The 16,199-nt window shown below is 46.3% G+C and overlaps 1 non-coding gene across 1 annotated transcript; it reads right to left on the bottom strand.

Annotated features, from left to right (window-relative positions):
• Positions 1-10,666: 10,666 nt before the first annotated feature.
• Positions 10,667-10,805, bottom strand: LOC123445816. Its single transcript, XR_006631185.1, has one exon. It is a non-coding gene; the product is annotated as a small nucleolar RNA Z247 (small nucleolar RNA).
• Positions 10,806-16,199: the final 5,394 nt, after the last annotated feature.

The raw sequence follows: 16,199 nt of genomic DNA on the forward strand, positions 1-16,199 counted from the left end.
CCGTGATGAGAAGATATCATAGGATCGGAAAGCAGAGATATTTCGCCACGCAATAGGGCTCCCGCATGGGGATGAAGTTTGGAGAAAGGAAACAATGTTTCATCAAAAATGACATCCCGAGAAATATAGATTCGGCCAGATGATATCTCTAGGCATTTGTACCCTTTATGAAGATTACTATAGCCAAGAAACACACATTGTGTGGACTAAAACTCAAGTTTATGGCGATTGTAGGGGCGCAAATTTGAATAACAAGCACACCCAAAAAAATTTAGAGAGGTATAATCTGGTTTTTGATGAAACAATCGTTCCAAAGGAGTGGTGTTGCCAATGACTCGACTGGGTAATCGATTGATAAGGTATGTAGCTGTGATAAAAGCCTCATCCCAATATTTGAGGGGCATTGATGCATGGGCTAAGAGAGACAACCCTATTTCCACAATATGACGATGTTTTCGTTTTGCTGAGCCATTTTGTTGATGAGCATGAGGGCAAGAGACATGATGAATGATGCCAATGCTACAAAAGAAGGAGTTGAGTTTCTCATACTCCCCTCCCCGGTCACTTTGGACTGCAAGGATTTTTCTATCAAACTGTCTTTCAACTAGTTTTTGGAATTCTTGGAAAACCGAAAAAACTTCAGATTTGAATTTAAGCAAATATATCCATGTAAATTTGTTGTAATCATCGATAAAGCTGACATAGTATTTCTTTCTACCAAAGGAATCTTTTGCATGACCCCATACATCACTAAAAAAGAGCTCTAAAGGAGCACAAGACACACTATTTGACACAGGATAAGGAAGTTGATGGCTTTTTGCACATTAGCAAGCCTCACAAACTGACTCACTTTCGAAACTATTTGACAATAATAAATTGCCTTTATTGACTACTTGCTTGACTATATTTGAAGAGGGATGTCCTAGTCTTTGGTGCCATTTGGCTAAGGAGGGCTTGATGGCAGAATAGACTCAGCGATGACGCTCGCGATCAAAGACTCTATATGTGATGGGGTATAGTCCTCCGATGCATCTACCGCGATGGATGAGCTCCCTCGTTGCCCGATCCTTTATGAAAAAAATAGGTAGGGTGAGTTTCAAAGAAAACATTATTGTCGGAGGTTAAACGAGACATGGACGCAAGGTTTTTATCGGCTTGTGGAACATGGAGGACATCCTTAAGGACAAGATCACGTTTAAGACTAGGGGAATTAATAGACGATTGACCAATGTGAAGAATGTCCATACCTCCACCGCTCGCGGTGTGAATTTGATCACTGTCGTGATACCTCTCTCGGAGGGCAAGCTTCTCTAGCTCGTTTGTGACATGATCTGTGGCGCCAGAATCGGCATACCAGACCGTGTCACCATCAGGTCCGCCGTGCTCCCGCATGGCTGCAGCAGCCTGTCGTGCATCGTGTTGGGGAACGTCGCATGGGAAACAAAAATTTTCCTACGCGCACGAAGACCTATCATGGTGATGTCCATCTACGAGAGGGGATGAGTGATCTACGTACCCTTGTAGATCGTACAGCAGAAGCGTTAGTGAACGCGGTTGATGTAGTGGAACGTCCTCACGTCCCTCGATCCGCCCCGCGAACAATCCCGCGATCAGTCCCACGATCTAGTACCGAACGGACGGCACCTCCGCGTTAAGCACACGTACAGCTCGACGATGATCTCGGCCTTCTTGATCCAGCAAGAGAGACGGAGAGGTAGAAGAGTTCTCTGGCAGCGTGACGGCGCTCCGGAGGTTGATGATGACCTTGTCTCAGCAGGGCTCCGCCCGAGCTCCGCAGAAGCGCGATCTAGAGGAAAAACTGTGGAGGTATGTGGTCGGGCTGCCGTGGAAAAAATCGTCTCAAATCAGCCCTAAAACCTTCGTATATATAGGTGGGAGGGAGGGGACCTTGCCTTGGGGCTCAAGGAGCCCCAAGGGGGTCGGTCGAGTCCAAGGGGGGAGGACTCCCCCCCCAAACCGAGTTGGGCTTGGTTTGGTGGGAGGGAGTCCCCCTTCCTTCCCACCTCCTCCTTTTTTTTCTTTTCTCTTGATTTTCTCTTCTTGGCGCATAGATCCCTTTTGGGCTGTCCTACCAGCCCACTAAGGGCTGGTGTGCCACCCTCAAGGCCTATGGGCTTCCCCGGGGTGGGTTGCCCCCCCCGGTGAACTCCCGGAACCCATTCGTCATTCCCGGTACATTCCCGGTAACTCCGAAAACCTTCCGGTAATCAAATGAGGTCATCCTATATATCAATCTTCGTTTCCGGACTATTCCGGAAACCCTCGTGACGTCCGTGATCTCATCCGGGACTCCGAACAACATTCGGTAACCAACCATATAACTCAAATACGCATAAAACAACGTCGAACCTTAAGTGTGCAGACCCTGCGGGTTCGAGAACTATGTAGACATGACCCGAGAGACTCCTCGGTCAATATCCAATAGCGGGACCTGGATGCCCATATTGGATCCTACATATTCTACGAAGATCTTATCGTTTGAACCTCAGTGCCAAGGATTCATATAATCCCGTATGTCATTCCCTTTGTCCTTCGGTATGTTACTTGCCCGAGATTCGATCGTCAGTATCCACATACCTATTTCAATCTCGTTTACCGGCAAGTCTCTTTACTCGTTCCATAATACAAGATCCCGCAACTTATACTAAGTTACATTGCTTGCAAGGCTTGTGTGTGATGTTGTATTACCGAGTGGGCCCCGAGATACCTCTCCGTTCACACGGAGTGACAAATCCCAGTCTTGATCCATACTAACTCAACTAACACCTTCGGAGATACCTGTAGAGCATCTTTATAGTCACCCAGTTACGTTGCGACGTTTGATACACACAAAGCATTCCTCCGGTGTCAGTGAGTTATATGATCTCATGGTCATAGGAATAAATACTTGACACGCAGAAAACAGTAGCAACAAAATGACACGATCAACATGCTACGTCTATTAGTTTGGGTCTAGTCCATCACGTGATTCTCCTAATGACGTGATCCAGTTATCAAGCAACAACACCTTGTTCATAATCAGAAGACACTGACTATCTTTGATCAACTGGCTAGCCAACTAGAGGTTTGCTAGGGACGGTGTTTTGTCTATGTATCCACACATGTAAATGAGTCTTCATTCAATACAATTATAGCATGGATAATAAACGATTATCTTGATACAGGAATTATAATAAGAACTATATTTATTATTGCCTCTAGGGCATAATTCCAACATTCTCCCACTTGCACTAGAGTCAATAATCTAGCCCTCACATCACCATGTGAATTACATTGTAATAAATCTAACACCCATACAGTTCTGGTGTTGATCATGTTTTGGCCGTGGAAGAGGTTTAGTCAGCGGGTCTGCTACATTCAGATCCGTGTGCACTTTGCGTATATTCACGTCCTCTCCCTCGACGTAGTCGCGGATGAGGTTGAAGAGTCGTTTGATGTGTCTGGTCTTCTTGTGAAACCGCGGTTCCTTTGCTAAGGCAATGGCACCAGTGTTGTCACAGAACAAGGTTATTGGATTCAGTGCGCTTGGCACCACTCCAAGATCCGTCATGAACTGCTTCATCCAGACACCCTCCTTAGCCGCCTCCGAGGCAGCCATGTACTCCGCTTCACATGTAGAATCTGCTACGACGCTTTGCTTGGAACTGCACCTGCTTACTGCACCCCCATTAAGAATAAATACGTATCCGGTTTGCGACTTAGAGTCGTCCGGATCTGTGTCAAAGCTTGCATCGACGTAACCTTTTACGGCGAGCTCTTCGTCACCTCCATACACGAGAAACATCTCCTTAGTCCTTTTCAGGTACTTCAGGATATTCTTGACCGCTGTCCAGTGATCCACTCCTGGATTACTCTGGAACCTACCTGCCATACTTATGGCCAGGCTAACATCCGGTCTAGTGCACAGCATCGCATACATGATAGAACTTATGGCTGAAGCATAGGGGACGGAGCGCATATGCTCTCTATCTTCATCAGTTGCTGGGCACTGAGTCTTACTCAATCTCGTACCTTGTAGAACTGGCAAGAACCCTTTCTTGGACTGTTCCATTTTGAACCTCTTTAAAACTTTATCAAGGTATGTGCTTTGTGAAAGTCCTATCAGGCGTTTTGATCTATCCCTATAGATCTTAATGCCTAGAATGTAAGCAGCTTCTCCTAGGTCCTTCATAGAGAAACTTTTATTCAAGGAATCCTGTATGCTCTCTAAAAACTCTATGTTGTTTCCTATCAGTAATATGTCATCCACATATAATATTAGAAACGCCACAGAGCTCCCACTCACTTTCTTGTAAATACAAGATTCTCCAACCACTTGTATAAACCCAAATGCTTTGATCACCTCATCAAAGCGTTTGTTCCAACTCCGAGATGCTTGCACCAGTCCATAAATGGATCGCTGGAGCTTGCACACCTTGTTAGCATTCTTAGGATCGACAAAACCTTCGGGTTGTATCATATACAATTCTTCTTTAAGGAAACTGTTAAGGAACACCGTTTTGACATCCATTTGCCAGATTTCATAATCAAAAAATGCAGCTATTGCTAACATGATTCTGACGGACTTAAGCATCGCTACGGGTGAGAAAGTCTCATCGTAGTCAACTCCTTGAACTTGTGAAAAACCCTTTGCCACAAGTCGAGCTTTATAAACGGTCACATTACCGTCAGTGTCCGTCTTCCTCTTAAAGATCCATTTGTTCTGAATGGCCTTGCGGACCTCAGGCAGTACCTCCAAAGTCCACACTTTGTTCTCATACATGGATCCTATCTCGGACTTCATGGCTTCCAGCCATTTGTTGGAATCTGGGCCCACCATTGCTTCTTCATAATTCGCAGGTTCATTGTTGTCTAACAACATGATTGATAAGACGGGATTACCCTACCACTCTGGAGCAGCACGTGGTCTCGTCGACCTGCGTGGTTCGACAGAAACTTGAACTGGAGTTTCATGATCATCATCATTAACTTCCTCCTCAACCGGCGTCGCAGTGACAGAGGTTTCCCCTTGCCCCGCGCCACCATCCAGAGTGATGAGAGGTTCGACAACCTCGTCAAGTTCTATCTTCCTCCCACTCAATTCTCTCGAGAGAAAACTCCTTCTCGAGAAAAGCTCCGTTTTTAGCAACAAACACTTTGCCCTCGGATTTGAGATAGAAGGTGTACCCAACTGTCTCTTTTGGGTAACCTATGAAGACGCACTTTTCCGCTTTGGGTTCCAGCTTTTCAGGCTGAAGCTTTTTGACATAAGCATCACATCCCCAAACTTTAAGAAACGACAACTTTGGCCTTTTGCCATACCACAGTTCGTATGGTGTCGTCTCAACGGATTTTGATGGTGCCCTATTTAAAGTGAATGCAGCTGTTTCTAATGCATAGCCCCAAAATGATAACGGCAAATCAGTAAGAGACAGCATAGATCGCACCATCTCTAATAGAGTACGATTACGACGTTCGGACACACCATTACGCTGTGGTGTTCCAGGCGGTGTTAACTGTGAAACAATTCCACATTGCCTTAAGTGAGCACCAAACTCGAAACTCAGATATTCACCCCCACGATCAGACCGTAGGAACTTGATCTTCTTGTTACGATGATTTTCCACTTCACTCTGAAATTGCTTGAACTTTTCAAATGTTTCAGACTTGTGCTTCATCAAGTAGACATAACCATATCTACTTAAATCGTCAGTGAAGGTGAGAAAATAACGATATCCGCCGCGTGCCTCCACGCTCATCGGACCACACACATCGGTATGTATGATTTCCAACAAGTCACTTGCACGCTCCATTGTTCCTGAGAACAGAGTCTTAGTCATCTTGCCCATGAGGCATGGTTCGCACGTGTCAAGTGAATCAAAGTCAAGTGACTCCAAAAGTCCATCAGCATGGAGTTTCTTCATGCGCTTTACACCAATATGACCTAAGCGGCAGTGCCACAAAAATATGGCGCTATCATTGTTAACTCTAACTCTTTTGCTCTCAATGTTATGTATATGCGTATCGCTATCAGGATTCAATATGAACAATCCTCTCACATTCGGTGCATGACCATAAAAGATGTTACTCATAGAAATAGAACAACCATTATTCTCTGACTTAAAAGAGTAACCGTGTCGCAATAAACAAGATCCAGATATAATGTTCATGCTTAACGCAGGCACTAGATAACAATGATTTAAGTTCATCACTAATCCTGACGGTAACTGAAGTGACACTGTGCCGATGGCGATTGCATCAACCTTGGAACCATTCCCTACGCTCATCGTCACTTCATCTTTCGCCAGCCTTCGCCTATTCCGCAGTTCCTGTTTCGAGTTGCAAATATGAGCAACAGAACCGGTATCGAATACCCAGGCACTACTACGAGAGCCAGTTAAGTACACATCAATAACATGTATATCAGATATACCTGATTTTTCTTTGCCCGCCTTCTTATCTGCCAGATACTTGGGGCAATTGCGCTTCCAATGACCCATACCCTTGCAATAATAACACTCCGTTTCCGGCTTAGGTCCAACTTTGGGTTTCTTCGTCGGATTGGCAACAGGCTTGCCGCTCTTCTTCGAATTGCCCTTCTTGCCTTTGCCGTTTCTCTTGAAACTAGTGGTCTTATTCACCATCAACACTTGATGCTCTTTACGGAGTTCAGACTCTGCGACTTTCAGCATCGCAAACAACTCGCCGGGAGACTTGTTCATCCCTTGCATGTTGTAGTTCAACACAAAGCCTTTATAGCTTGGCGGCAGTGATTGAAGGATTCTGTCAGTGATAGCTTCTTGCGGGAGTTCAATCCCCAGCTCAGCTAGACGGTTTGAGTACCCAGACATTTTGAGCACATGTTCACTGACAGATGAGTTTTCCTCCATCTTGCAAGCATAGAATTTATCGGAGGTCTCATACCTCTCGATCCGGGCGTTCTTCTGAAAGATAAACTCCAACTCCTGGAACATCTCAAATGCTCCATGGCGCTCAAAGCGACGTTGAAATCCCGGTTCTAAACCATACAAGACTGCACATTAAACTATTGAGTAGTCCTCCTTACGTGCTAACCAAGCATTCTTAACATCCTGATCAGCCGTAGCGGGTGGTTCATCTCCTAACGCAGCATTAAGGACATAATCCTTCTTCCCAGCTTGTAAGATTAGCTTAAGATTACGAGCCCAGTCTACAAAGTTGCTTCCATCATCTTTCAACTTAGCTTTCTCTAGGAACGTATTAAAATTCACGATGACTGTCGCGTGAGCCATGATCTACAACACAAATATATTCAAAGTGGACTTAGACTATGTTCAAGATAATTAGAGTTTCACTTAATCAAATTATTCGCTAAACTCCCACTCAAAAAGTACATCTCTCTAGTCATTTGAGTGGTTCATGATCCACTTACACTAGCTCAAGTCCGATCATCACGTGAGTTGAGTATAGTTTCAGTGGTAAGCATCCCTATGCTAATCATATCATCTATATGATTCATGATCGACCTTTCGGTCTCATGTGTTCCGAGGCCATGTCTGCACATGCTAGGCTCGTCAAGCTTAACCCGAGTGTTCCGTGTGCGCAACTGTTTTGCACCCGTTGTATGTGAACGTTGAGTCTATCACACCCGATCATCACGTGGTGTCTCGAAACGACGAACTGTAGCAACGGTGCACAGTCGGGGAGAACACAATTTCGTCTTGAAATTTTAGTGAGAGATCACCTCATAATGCTACCGTCGTTCTAAGAAAAATAAGGTGCGTAAAAGGATTAACATCACATGCAATTCATAAGTGACATGATATGACCATCATCACGTGCTTCTTGATCTCCATCACCAAAGCACCGGCACGATCTTCTTGTCACCGGCGCCACACCATGATCTCCATCAACGCGCTGCCATCGGGGTTGTCGTGCTACTCATGCTATTACTACTAAAGCTACATCCTAGCAAAATAGTAAACGCATCTGCAAGCACACACGTTAGTATAAAGACAACCCTATGGCTCCTGCCGGTTGCCGTACCATCGACGTGCAAGTCGATATTTCTATTACAACATGATCATCTCATACATCCAATATATCACATCACATCATTGGCCATATCACATCACAAGCATACCCTGCAAAAACAAGTTAGACGTCCTCTAATTTTGTTGTTGCATGTTTTACGTGGTGACCATGGGTATCTAGTAGGATCGCATCTTACTTACGCAAACACCACAACGGAGATATATGAGTTGCTATTTAACCTCATCCAAGGACCTCCTCAGTCAAATCCGATTCAACTAAAGTTGGAGAAACCGACACTTGCCAGTCATCTTTGAGCAACGGAGTTACTCGTAATGATGAAACCAGTCTCTCGTAAGCGTACGAGTAATGTCGGTCCAAGCCGCTTCAATCCAACAATACCGCGGAATCAAGAAAAGACTAAGGAGGGCAGCAAAACGCACATCACCGCCCACAAAAACTTTTGTGTTCTACTCGAGAAGACATTTACGCATGAACCTAGCTCATGATGCCACTGTTGGAGAACGTCGCATGGGAAACAAAAATTTTCCTACGCGCACGAAGACCTATCATGGTGATGTCCATCTACGAGAGGGGATGAGTGATCTACGTACCCTTGTAGATCGTACAGCAGAAGCGTTAGTGAACGCGGTTGATGTAGTGGAACGTCCTCACGTCCCTCGATCCGCCCCGCAAACAATCCCGCGATCAGTCCCACGATCTAGTACCGAACGGACGGCACCTCCGCGTTAAGCACACGTACAGCTCGACGATGATCTCGGCCTTCTTGATCCAGCAAGAGAGACGGAGAGGTAGAAGAGTTCTCTGGCAGCGTGACGGCGCTCCGGAGGTTGATGATGACCTTGTCTCAGCAGGGCTCCGCCCGAGCTCCGCAGAAGCGCGATCTAGAGGAAAAACTGTGGAGGTATGTGGTCGGGCTGCCGTGGAAAAAATCGTCTCAAATCAGCCCTAAAACCTTCGTATATATAGGTGGGAGGGAGGGGACCTTGCCTTGGGGCTCAAGGAGCCCCAAGGGGGTCGGTCGAGTCCAAGGGGGGAGGACTCCCCCCCCAAACCGAGTTGGGCTTGGTTTGGTGGGAGGGAGTCCCCCTTCCTTCCCACCTCCTCCTTTTTTTTCTTTTCTCTTGATTTTCTCTTCTTGGCGCATAGATCCCTTTTGGGCTGTCCTACCAGCCCACTAAGGGCTGGTGTGCCACCCTCAAGGCCTATGGGCTTCCCCGGGGTGGGTTGCCCCCCCCGGTGAACTCCCGGAACCCATTCGTCATTCCCGGTACATTCCCGGTAACTCCGAAAACCTTCCGGTAATCAAATGAGGTCATCCTATATATCAATCTTCGTTTCCGGACTATTCCGGAAACCCTCGTGACGTCCGTGATCTCATCCGGGACTCCGAACAACATTCGGTAACCAACCATATAACTCAAATACGCATAAAACAACGTCGAACCTTAAGTGTGCAGACCCTGCGGGTTCGAGAACTATGTAGACATGACCCGAGAGACTCCTCGGTCAATATCCAATAGCGGGACCTGGATGCCCATATTGGATCCTACATATTCTACGAAGATCTTATCGTTTGAACCTCAGTGCCAAGGATTCATATAATCCCGTATGTCATTCCCTTTGTCCTTCGGTATGTTACTTGCCCGAGATTCGATCGTCAGTATCCACATACCTATTTCAATCTCGTTTACCGGCAAGTCTCTTTACTCGTTCCATAATACAAGATCCCGCAACTTATACTAAGTTACATTGCTTGCAAGGCTTGTGTGTGATGTTGTATTACCGAGTGGGCCCCGAGATACCTCTCCGTTCACACGGAGTGACAAATCCCAGTCTTGATCCATACTAACTCAACTAACACCTTCGGAGATACCTGTAGAGCATCTTTATAGTCACCCAGTTACGTTGCGACGTTTGATACACACAAAGCATTCCTCCGGTGTCAGTGAGTTATATGATCTCATGGTCATAGGAATAAATACTTGACACGCAGAAAACAGTAGCAACAAAATGACACGATCAACATGCTACGTCTATTAGTTTGGGTCTAGTCCATCACGTGATTCTCCTAATGACGTGATCCAGTTATCAAGCAACAACACCTTGTTCATAATCAGAAGACACTGACTATCTTTGATCAACTGGCTAGCCAACTAGAGGTTTGCTAGGGACGGTGTTTTGTCTATGTATCCACACATGTAAACGAGTCTTCATTCAATACAATTATAGCATGGATAATAAACGATTATCTTGATACAGGAATTATAATAAGAACTATATTTATTATTGCCTCTAGGGCATAATTCCAACACATCGGGCACGTAGTCTTCATCGTACCTGTGCCAGCAGTCAATGACTTTGTGGACCGGTTTCTTGCACAGCTGACAGCGCGGCCGACGGTTGTTGTTGTTGTAGCCGCCGCCGTTGTAGCCGTTGTTGTTGTAGACGCCGCCGCCGCCGCGATCGGTGCTGCCGTGGTAACCACCACCAGGGCGAGCCTGGCCCTGGTTGCTGCTGCGTCCTCCGCCGCCACGTCCGCGCCCCTGGTGTCCACGCCCACGTCCACGTCCGCGAGAAGCGGCGTTGAGAGAAGATTGCCGTAGATTGCCGCCTTGAAGCATGCTGAGGCGGGCGTCGAAGCTTAGGAGCTGGCTCTACAGTTCCTGGACAGTAACAGGTTCAATCCTCGCAGCCAACGCCGAGATCACAGGGTTGTAGTCAATGTCGAGACCCGCTATTACGTGGGAGATGATCTCGGCGTCTCCGAGAGGAGCACCAACGCAGGCAACTTCATCTGTGAGAGTTTTGATTTTTCCAAGATATTCTGCCATGGTTAGATTACCTTTGTGCAAATTTGTGAGCGCCATCCTCGTATTGATCTTCTTGGCTTGTATTTGTGCGGCAAACATGGCATGAATAGCAGCCCATACTTCGGCCGACGTCTGGAGCATGGCGACTTGAGCAAGGACCTCTCGAGATAGAGATCCCATAAGGTATCCTTGTACCTATTGCTGCTGAGCATACCAGATTGGTCTGGCATGGTTGGCAACCTGCTCGTCCTTCCCATTGCTGGTGATGGTGATGGTGGCACGAGGCGCCGGACTTGCGGCGTCGAGGAAGTGCTCCATCTGTGCTCCCTTAATCTGGGGTAGCACGACGGCCTTCCAGAGGAGGAAATTTGTCCTCGTGAGCTTCTGTGTTGGAGGTGGACCGAGGGAGATCGAGCTGCTGGACATGGAAGATGGAGCAAAGGTGGAAGATGTAGATGAGGCGGTGGATGGCGTGGTAACTGTCATGGTGTATCTTTCGGCTCGATCTTGTTCCCCTCTCTCGCGATCAATAGATCGGTTTTACTCTCGAAGGCTAGACGTACGAGAGGAACTGGCTATGATGATCATATGAGGAAGCGTAGAACCCTTTGTCTCGGGCCGCATTATATTTATAGGATAGATACCTTGACATACAAGTTGATTCTCTAGGAGGTTACAAGAGATAAGAGAGACGTAAAGAGATAAGAGGAAACCAGTTTAAAGTAGTTTCCTATCCCTCTACAGTTTATATTCTAACAAGGTCGGCCTGTCGCGTCGGACGAGACGTGTTTGGGCATGTCTAGACTTTTCATATCCGTTTTATATTTAGACTAAAAATAGCCCGAATGCTTGAGACCGGTTAGAAAGGACCTGAATCGAATTGTTGTCATCACGCGATTTGCTCGGGCGTTTGTGAATGTGAGGTCCGGCGTAGATACTCTAGCTATACACAAAGTGTGTTGGTACTGTGCATTGTCCTCCTGTCATTATTACCAGCACGAACACGGCTTGACGTACGATGTCGCTGAAACGTGTATGCCGGGAAACATGACGTGACCAAAAAGTATTAAGATGGATGGGTCTCCTTGGACACGTGCCGCCACCCCGCCTCCACCCGCTTCCCAAACTGAAGAATGGGACGAGACAAGTCAATCGGGGAGCTAAGACTCTTTTCCTGAATAATCGGCAGGAGAGCTGCTCGTGAAACCGTATATTCATTTTTTACACTTGATGGCAAATGCAAGTAGGTTTTTTCAAACGTGGCAAAAAACTTGTCATTTCATTGATTGAGAGGATCGTGTTAGACATACTCCCACGACATTACAATACCCATGTGCATGGCATCCACCCGGATCCAAAGCGATACCTCATGCTTAATCTTGTTAAGGATGACCGTTGAGCGAACCGCGACGTTGCAAAAGACTCTAACGTTTCTCTCAGACCAAACCATTGAAAAAATGAGCATCATGAACGAGACAAGGGCTTTAGAGGAGCCAAGGCGAATCTGCATGATATGATTCTATCATCCTCTGACAAAAGCGCTCGTCGCTCAAGTGTTAGTAGAGATGTGGTGTATATCAAGCCACGGATGGATGTCAATTGAAATGCGCTTCGTGTAACGATGTTGGAAGAGCCGGTGAGTAGTGAACTCTTGAACTTGCTTGCAAAGAGGACATAAGCCACAGGTGGACCAGCCACGACATATCAAGCAGTTTGATATCCATATTCTATTTTAAAGAACCATCCAAACAAAGGATTTACATCTTTGGGGAGCCTACACCCTTCACACGGAGTGAACAAGATCAGATGACGTGAGGCCTTTAAATTGTACTTTGTATGCCGAAGAAGCGGAATAAGTCTCATCTTAGTGAACTTCTAAATAATTAAATCTTCCACATCTTCCTCTAAGACCACGAAATGCAAGTAGTAGAGACATGGTTCGTTTCAAGTCGTAAATATAGAGCGACTAGGTCCATGCCCATTGACAAATTAAGTGGGTCACGATTAAATGAAAGCAAAAAAGAGGTTTCTTTCAATAAAATTAAGGCATAAGTTGGTTAAATAAACTATGCTAAAAGCAAAATTAAGGGGTTCTAAAGGCTGGGTAGCTTTGTGCCTGCTCTACATGGGATTTGCAGAAAAATGAAAAGAACTACGAGTAATTAACAAACTTGAGCCCCCTCCGCGCACTGGCACTATAAAGAACATGACGCGCGTATATATGAACAAAAACGAAAATTAGGTAAAGGCGACGTACGCGCTGGACCGGAAACGCTGACCGCCGAATACATGAGCCGTCTAATTAAGTTTTCCATCACACATACGTTTTAAACTGCAGAAATCCTATAAGCTTAGCTTAGTGATTGGCTCATGATAGCCTCTTTTCGTAGGCGCCATTCTTTCATCAAAGCACCATTGGTGGCTTGACTTTACAAAGGTTCTCCAAGGACAGTTTTATTGGTAAGTCGTTGATTCGAAGACCAGAACTTAGAATAGTGGTGATTATTGATAACAGTAGTTTAGCTCTGTAGGGTTAGAGTAACCGTGTAAGCCGGCAAGCTAATATCATATATTTTTTTATGAATACCCAAAGCGTGCATATCATTGTTGAAATTTTATCTATTTTGGGCCAGCCCAATGATAATTTTAAAAATTCATAATAAATTTTAGAGGCCCACGCAACTCATTCGTGCAAGGCAAGAGGTGAAGAAGTTTAGTCCCACATTACTAGTTTATCGGAAGTTGGACCTCCTTATAAAGGAGGATGTTTCCACATATGTATGACTTTGAGAACAAGAGAGACATACACGCGCGCTCCTCCTCCTCCGTCCGTCTCGCCTCGTCACGACGCGGGTTGCGGGAATGAGCCGCGCACGACTTGTTGGGTAACGTAGCATAAATTCAAAATTTTCCTACGCATATTCAGATCTTCCTATGGAGAGACCAGCAACGAGAGATCGGTAAGAGCATCTTCATACTTTTGAAGATCGCTAAGCGTAAGCGTTACTAGAACGCGGTTGATGGAGTCGTACTCGCAGCAATTCGGATCGCGGTGTGATTCCGATCTAGTGCCGAACTACGGCACCTCCGCGTTCAACACACGTGCAACCCGGTGACGTCTCCCGCACCTTGATCCAGCAAGGAGGAGGGAGAGGTTGGGGAAGAACTCCAGCAGCACGACGGCGTGTTGTCGATGGAGAGACGAGGTCACCAGATGGGAAAAGGGGGGCGGCGGCTAGGGTGGGAGGGGGTGGCGCACCACCTGGTGGGCCCACCCGCGCCTAGGGTTGCCCCCTCTCCCCACCACCTGCGCATTGGGCTGGGCTGGGTGTGGGAGGCGCACCAGCCCACCTAGGGGCTGGTTCCCTCCCGCACTTGGCCCATCTAGCCTCTTGGGGTCATTGCCCCCCTTCGGTGGACCCCCGGGGCCACCTCCGGTGGTCCCGGTACGTTACCGGTGATGCCCGAAACACTTCCGGCGTCCGAACCCATCCATCCTATATATCAATCTTTACCTCCGGACCATTCCGGAGCTCCTCGTGACGTCCGGGATCTCATCCGGGACTCCGAACAACTTTCGGTAAACTCGTATAACAATTCCCTATAACCCTAGTGTCATCGAACCTTAAGTGTGTAGACCCTACGGGTTCGGGAGACAGGCAGATATGACCGAGACACCTCTCTGGCCAATAACCATCAGTGGGGTCTGGATACCCATGGTGGCTCCCACTTGCTCCACGATGATCTCATCGGATGAACCACGATGTCAAGGATTCAATCAATCCCGTATACGATTCCCTTTGTCTGTCGGTATAGAACTTGCCCGAGATTCGATCGTCGGTATACCAATACCTTGTTCAATCTCGTTACCGGTAAGTCTCTTTACTCGTTCCGTAGCACGTCATCGTGTGACTAACTCCTTAGTCACATTGAGCTCATGATGATGTTCTACCGAGTGGGCCCAGAGATACCTCTCCGTCACACGGAGTGACAAATCCGATCTTGATTCGTACCAACCCAACAGACACTATTAGAGGTACCCGTAGTGCACCTTTATAGTCACCCAGTTACGTTGTGACTTTTGATACACCCAAAGCACTCCTACGGTATCCGGGAGTTGCACAATCTCACGGTCGAAGGAAAAGACACTTGACATTAGAAAAGCTTTAGCATACGAACAACACGATCTAGTGCTATGCTTAGGATTGGGTCTTGTCCATCACATCATTCTCCCAATGATGTGACCCCGTTATCAATGACATCTAATGCCCATGATCAGAAAACCATGATCATCTATTGACTAATGAGCTAGCCAACTAGAGGCTTGCTAGGGACACATTGTGATCTATTTATTCACACATGTATTACTGTTTCCTGTTAATACAATTATAGCATGAACAATAGACTATTATCATGAACAAGGAAATATGATAATAACCATTTTATTATTGCCTCTAGGGCATATTTCCAACAGTCTCCCACTTGCACTACATTCAATAATCTAGTTACATTGTGATGTATCGAACACCCATAGCATTATGGTGTTGATCATGTTTTGCTTGTGGAAGAGGTTTAGTCAACGGGTCTGCAACATTCAGATCCGTCTGTACTTTACGAATATCTATCACTCCACTCTGGACATGGTCCTGGATGGAGTTGTAGCGCCGTTTGATGTGCCTCGTCTTCCGGTGAAACCTGGGCTCCTTTGCTATGTCAATGGCCCCAGTGTTATCACAGAAGAGTGTCATTGGACCCGACGTGCTTGGAACCACTCCAAGGTCGGTGATGAGATCCTTCATCCAAATTCCTTCATGAGCCGCTTCTGAAGCAGCTATGTACCCCGCTTCACATGTAGATGCTGCCACGACTTCTTGCTTGCTGCTGCACCAGCTCACTGCCCCACCATTCAACACATATACGTATCCGGTCTGTGACTTCGAGTCATCCGGATCTGTGTCGAAGCTAGCATCGACGTAACCCTTTACGACGAGCTCTTCGTCACCTCCATAAACGAGAAACATTTATGTGATGTGATCCCGTTATCAATGACATCTAATGCCCATGATCAGGAAACCATGATCATCTATTGGCTAACGAGCTAGCCAACTAGAGGCTTGCTAGGGACACATTGTGATCTATTTATTCACACATGTATTACTGTTTCCTGTTAATACAATTATAGCATGAACAATAGACTATTATCATGAACAAGGAAATATGATAATAACCATTTTATTATTGCCTCTAGGGCATATTTCCAACACGACTGGTATACGAAAGGTTACCCGGAAGTCGAACGTTTTGCTATAGTGGAGATTGAACATGAACGCTGCACCTTTTGGCTCATGTCTGTTC

The sequence above is a fragment of the Hordeum vulgare genome, chromosome 3H (genome assembly GCF_904849725.1).
Source record: "Hordeum vulgare subsp. vulgare chromosome 3H, MorexV3_pseudomolecules_assembly, whole genome shotgun sequence".
NCBI lineage: Eukaryota > Viridiplantae > Streptophyta > Magnoliopsida > Poales > Poaceae > Hordeum > Hordeum vulgare.